The sequence below is a fragment of the Chlorocebus sabaeus genome, chromosome 1 (assembly GCF_047675955.1).
Source record: "Chlorocebus sabaeus isolate Y175 chromosome 1, mChlSab1.0.hap1, whole genome shotgun sequence".
Classification (NCBI taxonomy): Eukaryota; Metazoa; Chordata; class Mammalia; order Primates; family Cercopithecidae; genus Chlorocebus; species Chlorocebus sabaeus.
In genome coordinates, this window is record NC_132904.1 from 14,908,632 (window position 1) to 14,923,204 (window position 14,573).

The window sequence follows — 14,573 nt, forward strand, 5'->3', positions numbered from 1 at the left end:
GGATGTAAGATTGGTTCAATATATGCAAATCAATAAATATGATTAATCACATATAGAGAACTAAAAAGAAAACCTCATAATCCTCTCAAGTGTTGTAGAAAAAGGTTTTGATAAAATTAAACACTTCATGTTAAAAACTCTCAAAAATAGGCATTAAAAGAACATGCTTTGAAATAATGAGAGCCATTTATGACACACCCACAGCTAACATCATACTGTATTGACAAAAGTTGGAAGCATTTCCCTTGAGAACTGGAGCAAGACAAGGATGTTCACTCTCACTACTCCTATTCAACATAGTACTGAAAGTCCTAGCCACAGCAACTAGACAACAGAAAAAAATAAAAGGCGTTCAAATAGAAAGAGAGGTGGTCAAACTATCCCTGTTGGCAGACGATATGATTCTATACTGAGAAGACCCCATGGTATCTGTTCAAAAGCTCCTAGATCTGATAAACAATTTAAGAAAATTTTTAGGATACAAAAATCAATGTAAAAAATTAGGACCATTCCTACATATCAACAATGTCCAAGCTGAGAGTGAAATCAAGAATGCAATCATATTTGCAATAGCCACAAAAAGAATAAAGTAGCTAGGAATACAGCTAGCCAGGGAGGGGAGAGATCTCTACAATGAGAGTTAAAAGACACTGCTAAAAGATGTTATTGATAACAAACAAATCAAAAAACATTCCATGCTCATGGATACAAAAAATCAATATTGTTAAAATGGCCATACTGCCCAAAGCAATTTATAGATTTAATGCTATTCCTATCAATCAATTAATGAAATACTTCACAAAATTAGGAAAAACTGTTCACAATTCATATGGAACCCCCAAAAAAGCCCGAATAGCCAAAGCAATCCCAAGAAGAAAGAATAAAGATGGAGGCATCATATTACCCAATTTCAAACTATCCTACTAGGCTGTGGTAATCAAGACAGCATGGTACTGGTACAAAAAACAAAAAACAAAAAACAAAAAAAAAAAAATGACAAAAAAAAAAAACCAGACACAGACAACAATGAAACAGAGTAGAGAGCCCAGAAGAAAAATCACACACCAACAACTCTCTGATCTTTGACCAAGGTGACAAAAACAAGAAATGGGAAAGGACTCCCTATTCAATAAATAGTGCAGGAATAATTGACTAGCTTTCTGCAGAAGATTGAAACTGGACCCCTTCCTTACAACATATAAAAAAATTAATTAAAGATGTAAATGTAATACCTAAAAAGAAAACCTAGGAAATACCATTATGGACATAGGTCTTAGCTAATATTTCATGATGAAGATGACAAATGCAATTGCAACAAAAACAAAAAATTTAAAATAAGACCTAATTAAACTAAAGAGCTCTGCACAGGAAAAGAAACTATCAATAGAGCAAGAAGACAACTCACAGAACAGAAGAAAATTCTTGCAAACTATGCATCCAACAAAGTTCTAATATCCAGAATCTATAAGAAATTTAACAAATTAATAAGCAAAAAACAAACAACCTTATTAAAAAGTGAGCAAAGTACATGAACAGACACTTTTTCAAAGAAGACATACACGCGGCCAACAAGCATATGAAAAAAAAATGCCATCCTAAGGAAAAAGAACAAAACCAGGGGCATCACATTACCCGACTTCAAACTATACTACAAGGCTACAGTAGCCAAAACAGCATGGTACTAGTACAAAAACAGACACATAGACCGATGGAACAGAATAAAGAACCCAGAAATAAGGCCACACACCTATATATATATATCTGATCTTCAGCAAACCTGACAAAAACAAGCAATGGGGTAAGCATTCCGTATTCAATAAATGATGCTGAGATAACTGGCTAGCCAGCCATATGCAGAAGGTTGAAGCTGGACCCCTTCCTTACACCATATACAAAAATTAACTCAAGATGGATAAAAGACTTAAATGTGAAACCTGAGACTATAAAAACCCTGGAAGACTATCAGGAGAACCCACTTCCAGTGTTTAACACGGGTTCTTTTCTATTTCCCAAGTGTCTCGTCTGGGTTGAGAAATAAAGGGAAAGAGCACGAGAGAGAAATTTAAAGCTGGGTGTCCAGGGGAGACATCACATGTCGGCAGGATCCGTGATGTTCCCCGAGCCATAAAACCAGCAAGTTTTTATTAGCGATTTTCAAAAGGGGAGGGAGTGCACAAATAGGGTGTAGGTCACAGAGATCACATACTTCACAAGGTAATAAAATACCACAAAGCAAACAGAGGCAGGGCGAGATCACAGGACCACCAGATGAGGTGAAATTAAAATTGCTAATGAAGTTTTGGGCATGCATTGTCGTTGATAACATCTTATCAGGAAACAGGGTTTGAGAGCAGATAATGTGTCTGACCAAAATTTATTAGGTAGGAATTTTCCTCCACTTAATAAGCCTGGGAGCACTATAGGAGATGAGGGCTTATTTCATCCCTTCGGCTTCGTCCATAAAATACGGGACGCCTTAAAAGGGGCTGTCTATAAACCTACCTTCAAGGCGCATTCTCTTTCTCAGGGATGTTCCTTGCTGAGAAAAAGAATTTAGCGATATTTCTCCTATTTGCTTACGAAAGAGAAGAAATACAGCTCTGTTCTGACCGGCTCACCAGCAGCCAGTTCAAAGTTACCTCTTTTGTTCCCTGAATATTGCTGTTATCACATTCTTTTTTAAAGATGCCCAGATTTCATATTGTTCAAACACACATGCTCTACAAACAATTTGTGCAGTTGATACAATCACAGGGTCCTGAGGCAATATTCATCCTCCTCAGCTTACAAAGAGGATGATGGGGTTAAGAGATTAAAGAAAAGACAGACATAGGAAAACACAAGGATATTCACTGGGGAAGTGATAAGTGTCCATGAAATCTTCACAATTTATGTTCAGAGATTACAATAAAGACAGGTGTAAGAAATCATAAAAGTATTAAATTGGGGAACTAATAAATGTCCATGAAATCTTCACAATTTATGTTCTTCTGCTGCGGCTTCAGCCAGTCCCTCCATTCGGGGTCCCTGACTTCCCGCAACAGAAGGCAACCTAGGCAACAACAATTTGGACATAGAAACAGACAAAGATTTCATGATAAGGATGGCAAACACAATTGCAACGAATGCAAAAATTGACAAATGAATTTAATTAAACTAAAGAGGTTATACACAGCAAAGACAACTATCAACAGAGTGAACAGACAATCTACAGAATGGGAGAAATTTTTTGCAAACCATGCACTATCCAGCATCCATAAGGAACTTAAATTTACAAGAAAAACAAACAAACAAAAGAACAGGCACTTTTCAAAAGAAGACATACATGCAACCAACAATCATATGAAAAAAAACCTCATCATTATTTATTAGAGAAATGCAAATGAAAACCACAATGAGATATCATCTCACACCAGTCAGAATGCGTATTATTAAAAAGTCAAAAAAATAATAGATGCAGGTGGGGTTGTGGGAGAAAAAGGAATACTTATGCACTCTTGGTGGGAGTGCAAATTAACCATCGTGGAAGGCAGTGTGGCAATTCCTCAAAGACCTAAAAACAGAAATACCATTCAGCCCAGTGATCCCAATATGGGGTATATACTCAAAGAAATATAAACTATTCTATTATAAAGATGTATGCATGCATATGTTCATTGCAGCACTATTCAAATAGCAAAGACACTGAATCATCCTAAATGCCCCTCAATGGTAGACTCAGACTGGATAAAGAAAATGTAGTACATATATGCCATGGAATGCTATGCAGCCATGAAAAAGAATGAGATCATGTCCTTTTCTGGAATGAGATGGAGCTGGAAATCATTATCCTCAGGAAACAAACAAAGGAAGAGAAAACCAAATATCGCATGTTCTCACTTATAAGTAGTAGCTAAATGATGAGAAAACATGGACTCAAAGAGGTAAACAACCCATACTGGGGCCTATTGAAAGGTGAAGGGTGGGAGAAGAGAGAAAATCAGAAAAAATAACTAGTGGGTACTAAACTTAACACCTTGACGACAAAATATTCTGTACAGCAAACCCTCATAACACTAGTTTACCTATATAACAAGCCTGCACATGTACCCCTGAACTTAAAATAAAAATTAAATTTAAAAAACAATCAATGGCTCAAAAATAGACCTTAAGAAAAATTATAAAATACTTAGCAATTAATTAAAATAAAAACAGTATAACAAAGCATATAGCATGTAGCAAAACCAGTGCTCAGCAGGAAATTTAAAGCTGTAAATGCCTACGTTAAAAAGAAATAAGTCTAAAATCATTAAACTAAGTTTGCACCATGAGAAACTAGAAAAAGAAGAGAAAGCTAAACCCAAATTTAGCAGAAGGTAAGAAATAACAAAGATAAGCACAGAGATAAATAAAACTGAGAACAGAAAAACAAGCAAAAGAATCATTGAAACCAAAAGTTGGTTATTTGCAAAACTTAAAAAATGAAAATTTTTTATTTTATTGACAAAGAAGAAAAGAAGACTCAAATAACTAAATCCAAAATAAAAGTGGTGATATTATTACTGACCTTACAGAAATATAAAGGATTATGAGAGATTTAACAAACAATTGTGCACAAATATATTAGGCAGTAATTAAAATAAATTTCTAGAGACACAAAAATCACCTGAAATGACTCGGGAAGAAATATAAAATCTTATCAAACGGACATGTCTCAAGTAAAGAAATTAAATCAGTAATAAAAAACTGTCCATAAAAGAAAAATCCAGGACCAGATGGCTTCCCTAGTGAATTCCACTACACATTTTTTTTTTTTTAAAAAAACACCAATCCTTCTAAAATTCCAAAATACAGAGGAGGGAACACATCCCAACTTATTATCTGAGGAACGTTTTACCCTGACATCAAAGCCAAATAAAGACATCACAAGAAAAGAAAATTATGAACAAATATCCCTCACTAATGTAAATGCATATTTTTAGCAAAATATTAGCCAACCAAATCAAAGAGTATATTAAAATGATTATGCACTATAACCAAGAAATATTTATCCCAGGAATGCAAGGGTGCCTCAACATAAGAAAATCGATCAATGTAATACACTACATTATTTGAAGAACGAAAAAAAAAATCACATGATCATCACAATTTATACAAAATAGCATTTAACAAAATCTAACACCCTGTTAAGAATTTTTTAAAAAATCAAAATCTAGGAATAAATAGACCCTCCTCAACTTTTCAAGGGTATTTATTAAAAATTCAGGGCTAACCTCATACTCAATGATGGAAGACTGAAAACTTTCTCCCTGAGATTAGGACCAAGAAGCAAATAAATGAATTTAACTAAGTTTGCAAGGTACAAAAGCAACATGAAAAAAATAATAACTTGTGTTTTCATACACTGGCAATGAACAATTTGAAAATGAGATTAAGAAAGCAATTTCATTTGTAATAGTATCTAAAATAAAAGGTTTCTCTTATCAGTAATCAAATACAGCATTTTGATAAGGACTAGTATCTAGAATACACATAGAACGCTTACAACTTAACATTAGAAAGATGAGTAGCCAAATTTTAGACTGGGCAATATATTTAAATGTATATTGCTCCAAAGACAACCACCAATGTCCAATAAACACAGAAAAAGATGCTCAGTGTTTTTAGTAAATGCAAATCAAATCCGTAGTAAGGCAGGTATGGTGGCTCATGCTTGCAATCCCAGCACTTTTGGAGGCCTAGGTGGGAAGATCGCTTGGGACTGGAAACTCAAGACCAGCCTGGGCAACATAGTGATATCTCATCTCTACAAAAAAATCAAAAAATTAGCCAATTGTAGTGGTGCATGCCTGTAGTCTCAGCTATTCAGGAGCCTGAGGCAGGAGGAGTGCTTTAGCCCAAAGTTTGAGGCTGCAATGAGCAGTGATTGCACTATTGCACTTCAGCCTGAGTGAAAGAGTGAGACTCTGTAAGAAAAAAAAAAAAATCCACAGTAAGATACCACTTTATACCTGCTAGGATGGCAGTAATGAGGGAAATGGACACAGTAAATTTTTGAGTTATTGTGGAGAAATAGGAACCCTAATATCTTGCTGCAGGGGATGTAAAGCGGTCCAGCAGCTGTGGTTTGGCAGTCCGCAAAATGTTAAACAGAGTTACCATATATGACCTGATGATTTTGCTTCTAGGTATATATCGAAGAGAATTGAAAACATATGATCAGACAAAATTTGCATATGAATGCTCATAGCAGCATTATTCAAAATTGTCAAAAGGTGAAAAGAACCTAAATATTCATCAACCGATGAATACATGAATTAAATGTGGTATATTCATAAAATGGAATATTATTCAGTCATAAAAGAGAACAAAGTACTGATATGTGTTACAACATGGAAGAACTTTAAAGATATTATGCTAAGTAAAAGAATCCAGATACCAAAAGACAAATATTACATAATTCCACTTATATTCAATATCTAGAATAGGTGAATCAATAGAAACAGAAATTCGATTACTCATTGACAGGGGATTTGGGGATAAGAGGAATGGAGGTAACAACTAACATATATGGAATTACTTTTTGTGGTGATAGAAATGTTATGAAATAAGATATTTGTGATGGGTGCAAAACATTATGAACATGAAGAAACAGATTGTGCACTTTAAAATGATGAATTTTAGATTGTGAATAATATCTCAATAAAAATATTGCGAAGAAAACGTATGAAGTTGAGTCCTTTCTTCACACCACATGCAAAAATTAACTTAAACTCTAGGCCTAAATGTAAGAGCTACATCTGCAATACTCTTAGGAGAAAATAGAGAAGTAAATCTTTGTGAACTTTAGTTAGGAAAAGACTTTTTACATACACAACACTAAAAGCAGAACAGCAAAAGAAAAAATAGGTACATTAGAGTTCATCAAAATTAGTATGTTTTTTGTTCTAGAGGGCAACATCAAGAAAGTAGTATTAACCAAAAAGCAGGAGAAAATATTTGCAAATCTTTTATCAGATCAAGGGCTTGTATTTAGAATATATTAAAAATTATGAAAACTTGCTATAGTAGCAATGGGAAACTAATACACTTCATGTGGTGAACAATTGACCAGCCATATTTTGGTTGCACGTCTGCAGATTCAACTGTGTATAAAACATATTGGGGAAAAAGAAACAATGAAAATTAACCACAACAATAAAAATAATATGAACAAATATACATTATAACAACTATTCATGTAACATTTACACTGCATTATCTATTAAAAGTAATCTAAAGATAATTTAAAATATAAAGGATATGAACAGACATTTCTCAAAAGAAGACATTCATACAGCCAACAGACACATGAAAAAATGCTCATCATCACTGGCCATCAGAGAAATGCAAATCAAAACCACAATGAGATACCATCTCACACCAGTTAGAATGGCGATCATTCAAAAGTCAGGAAACAACAGGTGCTGGAGAGGATGTGGAGAAATAGGAACACTTTTACACTGTTGGTGGGATTGTAAACTAGTTCAACCATTATGGAAAACAGTATGGCGATTCCTCAAGGATCTAGAACTAGATGTACCATATGACCCAGCCATCCCATTACTGGGTATATACCCAAAGGATTATAAATTATGCTGCTATAAGGACACATGCACACGTATGTTTATTGCAGCACTATTCACAATAGCAAAGACTTGGAATCAACCCAAATGTCCATCGGTGACAGATTGGATTAAGAAAATGTGGCACATATACACCATGGAATACTATGCAGCCATAAAAAAGGATGAGTTTGTGTCCTTTGTAGGGACATGGATGCAGCTGGAAACCATCATTCTTAGCAAACTATCACAAGAACAGAAAACCAAACACCGCATGTTCTCACTCGTAGGTGGGAACTGAACAATGAGATCACTTGGACTCGGGAAGGGGAACATCACACACCGGGGCCTATCATGGGGAGGGGGGAGGGGGGAGGGATTGCATTGGGAGTTATACCTGATGTAAATGACGAGTTGATGGGTGCAGCACACCAACATGGCACAAGTATACATATGTAGCAAACCTGCACGTTGTGCACATGTACCCTACAACTTGAAGTTTAATAATAATAAATAAATTTAAAAATAAAATAAAATAAAATAAAATATAGTGAGAGGGATACTACACCGTATTATATAAGGGGCTTGAGCATCTGAAGATTTTGGCACAGGGGTTCTAGAACCAATTCCCCACAAATACTAAGGGATCACTGTGATGAGAATGGCACTTAGTCCCCATGATACTCTTTCCCAAAGCCTACAGCCCCAGTATAATCATGTGAGAACACCAGAGGCATTCAAATCAAGGGACACTTTACAAAACCCTTTTTACTTCTCTGCAAAATCGTCAAGGTCATGAAAAACAACAAAAGGCTGAGGAACTGCCACACATCAAAGGAGACTAAGAGCCATGATGATTAAATGGAATGTGCTTTCCTGGACTGGATCCTGGAATAGAAAAAGCACATTTGTGGAAATTTTGTAGATTAGTTAACAATAACATATGACTATTAATTTCCAAGCTTTGACAAATATACTATGCTTATGTAACATGATAACTACATTAGGAGTGCTGAGTGAAAGATATATAGGAATTTCTATACTATCTTTGTCACCTTTCTGTAAGTCTAAATTATTCCAAAATTTAAAGTTTAATATTAAAAAGTAATAACCAACAAATACTTCAAACTATAGAAAATAGTTTAGAAACTATAGAAAATAGTATAAGTTTACTTACAAAGACATATAGAAACAGCATTATACAAAAACTTTAAAAACAAAGAAATGACTAAGTAAAATACTGTGGCCTAGAAAAACAACTATAACAATATTAAGAGCACATACACAAGTAAAACTTAGGGTTAAGTATCAATAGGAATAAAAGGAGATGGGAATAATGAGGAAAGAGATCATTTATTAAGAGGAAACAGTTATAATGTAAAAATGTAATAATGTAGTATTGAATACATTTTAAAACTGGCAGAAATATAAGAAGAAATAATTCTACAATAAGAGTAAAGAAATTTAATTTACCTTTTTCAGGATTTGGAATATAAAGCAGAAAACTATTAACAAGGATATAAAAGATGTGAGCAACACTAAGATACAGATGATTTTACATAAGGTAAGAACCCTGAATGCAAGTAATAGAATTTCCATCTTCTTTCAATGGTGCATGTAACATTTACAAAAATAAAATGCATCCTAGGGCAACAAATTCTAAAGAATTATATATTCCAGACCTGGCTCTCTGAATGTAATAAAACAAATGTAGAATTCAACAATGAAACTGTAATCTACTCATAAATGTTTGGAAACTGGGAGTTGCTAGGTTTCGTTTCTTTAACATCCCATCTTAAATTGCTGCCAATATACATCTGCATGCTGGCAGCAATTTAAGATGGGATATTAAAACAACTTCAACAGATTTAGAATATCTACTTTTTTAAATGTTTGTCTGAAATTAAGTGTTGTGTTTTCAAAATTAACCTCCATTTGTCAGTCAATTTTTGCCCAGTGATTTGTCCTGTAAAATATTAGATCTAAATATCTTTGGATTAAAAAAATGGATTCCAGATTCATGAACATTGAATGCAGGGCTTTTCTTTTGACAGAAAGTAAAGTTCCAAATATCCTATCAAATTTGTAAGTGACAATTTTTCCCAGATGAGCAATATCAGGGTATGTAATAACATGATAATTATAGAACACATCATAACCACAGTCTTTTGGAACTCTTTTCTTTCAAGCTTTTAGCTTTTGTTTTTACCCTTTCATTTTACTTGATATTTTAAAAATATCTTGCATTTATTCTTTACATGGAAGTACTAATATAAGTAAAAATACCAAAGATATTAGATAACTAAACAAGTCTAGCTGTCTAATTCATATCTGTAGAAAATCAGAATGAAACTGTTCTTTTTCTGTCACAGAAACACTAAGATTTTGTTCTGTATTTCAGACATTCTCTACAGAACTTTTTCCTTCAATAACCAGAGCAAGTCAGCGTACAATAATGGTTGTTTATGATTAGTTTCCATATTATTACATAATAAAGAGAATAATCTCAATCCTTTACTGGATTTTCAACTTTTACTATGTTATTAAGTATACTGTTTAGTTCAGCTGATTTTTTTTAAAGATAGAAGCAGTGCATTTATTTACATAATGATACAAAAGACCTTAGATAACTACTCCAAAACAGTTCCCTGGTTTTGAACCTGCTCTTTCAATATACGCACCTTCACAATTTAGTTGATAATGTAATTCTTCACATTATCTTACAGTTTTGTACTAGTCGTGTTATTAGCAATGGAGATGAAAGAAAAGTATTTTCTTCTTAACACCATTATGGTCAAATTGTAAATATACTAAAATAATATCTATCATCAACATCTGGGCATGCGTCAAGTTGCAATGCAAAATAATTTACTGGCATTATTTGTTTTATAAGTTGGTATTCCATATTATTAGACAGTTTGTGAATATATAAAGATCTGCTGTCACTGAAAAGTGATATCTGAGCCACAGATTCACCCATTCCCAAACAAATATCTCTAATACAGTCATTATCTAATATATCAACAATTGTATATATTGTTTTTTGTCTTGGCAAATATTAGTCCTCTATGAAAATCCCACAGAAGATTAATATTCACAAGTAAAATATTGAACATCTGCTCTGTCAGCTTTTTAATCTGGTATTTTCTCTTTCAGATTTTTGAAAGAGAAACCTAGAAACTCCCAGTTTCCAAATATTTATGAGTAGATTACAGTTTCATTGTTGAATTCTACATTTGTTTTATTACATTCAGAGAGCCAGGTCTGGAATATGTAATTCTTTAGATTTGTTGCCCTAGGATGCATTTTATATTTGTAAATGTTACATGCACCATTGAAAGAAGATGGAAATTCTATTACTTGCATTCAGGGTTCTTACTTTATGTAAAATCATCTTTTAAACAAAATCATCTTTGTTTTGAAATTATTACTTTGCATTTTATATGTAAACATTGCTTAAGTTTTGATGATTTCCTTGTTTCCTTAAACAGTTCATCTCTGCAAATAACACACTATGGTTTTTTAAGCACTTCAACATTAATTATGATCACAAAATTGAACTCTACATATAAGGGATCATGTTTCTGAGTAAAACTACAGTGAACTCTTTTTGTCTCTATTTCTTTGGAATCACATCCATTGTTAGCATTTGTATTCATCCATTTTCACCCGGCTGATAGACATACCCGAGACTGGACAATTTACAAAAGTAAGAATTTTATTGAACTTACAGTTCCACATGACTGGGGATGCCTCAAAATCATGGTAGAAGGCAAGAGGGGCAAGTCATATCTTACATGGATGGCAGCAGGCAAAGAAAGTACTTGTGCAGATAAACTCCCGTTTTTAAAACCATCAGATCTTGTGAGACCTATTCCCTATCATGAGAACAGCATGGGAAAGACCCACCCCCGTGATTCAATCATCTCCCACCAGGTCCCTTCTACAATATGTGGGAATTATGGGAGCTACAAGATGAGATTTGGGTGGGGACACAGAGTCAAACCATATCATTTGGCCTATGGTCCCTCCCAAATCTCGTATCTTAACATTTCAAAACCAATCATGCTTCCCAATAGTCCTCCAAAGTCTCAACTCATTTCAGTATTAACTCAAAGGTCTACAGTCCAAAGTCTCATCCAAGACAAGGCAAGTCCCTTCCACCTATGAGACTGTAAAATCAAAAGCAAGTTAGTTATTTCCTAGATACAATGGGGGTACAGGCATTGGTTAAATACAACCATTTCAAATGGGAGAAATTGGCCAAAACAAAGGTGCTATAGGCCCCATGCAAGTCCAAAATCCAGCAGGGCAGTCAAATCATGAAGTGCCTGAATGATCTCCTTTGACTCCATACCTCACATCCAGGTCACACTGATGCAAGAGGTGGGTTCCCATGGTCTTGGGCAGCTCTGCCTCTGTGGCTTTGCAGGGTACAGCCTCCCTCCCAGCTGTCTTCACTAGTTGGCTTTGGGTGTCTTCAGCTTTTTCAGGCATACAGTGCAAGTTGTCAGTGGATCTACCATACTGAGGTCTGGAGAATGATGGCCCTCTTCTCACAGCTCCACTGGGTGGTGCTCCAGCAGAGATTCTGTGTGGGGGCTCCAACCCCACATTTTCCTTCCCCATTGCCCTAGCAGAGGTTCTCTATGAGAGCCCCACCCCTGCAGCAAACTTCTGCCTGGACAATCAGGCATTTCCATACATCCTCTGAAATCTAGGCAGAGGTTCCCAAACCTCAATTCTTGACTTCTGTGCACTGAAAGGCTCAACACCAGTGCAAGCTGCCAAGGTTTGAGGCTTGCATCCTCTGAAGCCACAGCCCAAGCTCTACGTTGGCCCCTTTCGGTCACAGCAGGAGCAGCTGGGATGCAGAGCACCAAGTCTTTATGCTGCACAAGGCACAGGGACTCTGGGCCTGGCCCAAGAAACCCCTTTTTCCTTCTAGGCCTCTGGGTCTGTAAAAGTAGGGGCTGCTGTGAAGACCCCTGACATGCCCTGGAGACATTTTCCCCATCGTCTTGGGAATTAATATTGGGATCCTCGTTACTTATGCAAATATCTGCAGCTGGCTTGAATTTCTTCTCAGAAAATGGGATTTTCTTTTCTATTGCATTGTCAGGTTACAAATTTTCTGAATTTTTATGTTCTGTTTCTCTTATAAAACTGTGTGCCTTTAACAGCACCCAAGTCCACCTCTTGAACGTTTTGCTGCTTAGAAATTTCTTCCACCAGATACCCTAAATCATCTCTCTCAAGTTCAGTTTCACAAATCACTAGGGCAGGGGCAAAAGGCCGCCAATATCTTTGCTAAAACATAACAAGAGTCACCATTGCTCCAGTTCCCAACAAGTTCTTCATCTCCATCTGAGACCACCTCAGTCTGGATTTCATTGTCCATATTATTATCAGCATTTTGGTCAAAGCCATTCAACAAGTCTGTATGGAGTTCCAAACTGTCCCACATTTTCCTATCTTCTTCTGAGCCCTCCAAACTGTTCCAACTTCTGCCTGTTACCCAGTTCCAAAGTCAGTTCCACATTTTCAGGTATCTTTCCAGCAGCGCTCCACTCTACTGGTACCAATTCACTGTATTAATCCATTTTCACACTGCTGATAAAGACATACCCAAGACGGGGCAATTTGTGAAAGAAATAGATTTGTTGGACTTCAGTTCCACATGGCTGGGGAGGCCTCATAATCATGGCAGAAGGCAAGGAGGAACAAGTCACATCGTATGTGGATGGCAACAGGCAAGCAGAGTTCTTCACTTCTGCAGAGAAACTCTCTCTTTCAAAACCATCAGATCTCATGAGACCCATTTGCTGTCACAAGAACAGAACAGGAAATACCACCCCATCTCCCACCGGATCACTCCAACAACACGTGGGAATTATGGGAGCTCCAAGATGAGGTTTAGGTGGGGACAGAGAGCCAAACCATATCACCATTTCTTTACTACTATGTAGTGTTCAGAAAATATATAACTATTTTTGACAAAAATATCCAATGATTTATTCTGGTCATATCTAAATTAGGCTTTAAAATAAATGGTAAATGTATGTTTAATTCTAGAAAATTTGAATTTTGGCTTTCAATGTCTAGTTTATAATCTAGCTCAAATTTTACAATGTTTAAAATATTGAACATGTTTACAATATTGAACCTCCAATCCATGACCATCTATTTTCAGCATGCAAAAATGGCCTGGACATAACACAAGAAACACTAACCACAAACGAATAATTAAATAAATTATAAATTTTACATAATCAGCATTAAACTGTGTATACATTAAAAGACAACATAAGAAAATAAATACATAAATCAACACTTTGAGAAATATAAGTTCTGAAAATGAACTTATGCCAGAATATGTAGAGAATATTGACAAGTAATTCATGAAAAGATAAACAGCATAATTTTTTAAATCGCAAAACATTGACCAGATACTTTGCAAAGAAAGACATACTCATGCCCCATATTTCCATTAAAAAAGTTTTCAACATTATTATTCAGGGAAATAAAAATTAAAACCACAATGATAATGTGATTTTAGAATGTCTAAAATTTAAAGGACTGCCAACACTAAACGCTGGCTAGAATGTGGAGCAAATGAACTCTAATACACTAATGATAAAAGTGTAAGGCAATATGAAGGTTCTCATAAAATTAAAAATCCTTCAGTTCTATGATCCAGAAATTTGACTCAGAAAGTATTTAGCCAGGACAAGTATTTAGCCAGAAATTTGACTCCAGAAAGTATTTAGCCAGGACAAACGTTTTTCCACAGAACAGATCAGTAATTTCAGTATGTTCATACAATGAAATACTGTTCAGCAATGCAAAGAGTGAACTGCAGATACATCCAACAACGTGGATAAATCTAATGAGAGAATCCAGACAACAAAGGAGTGCACACTGTATGACTCAATCTGCATGAAGTTCAGTAGCAATCAAAGCTAACCTATAATTTCAAAGAAAAGAAAG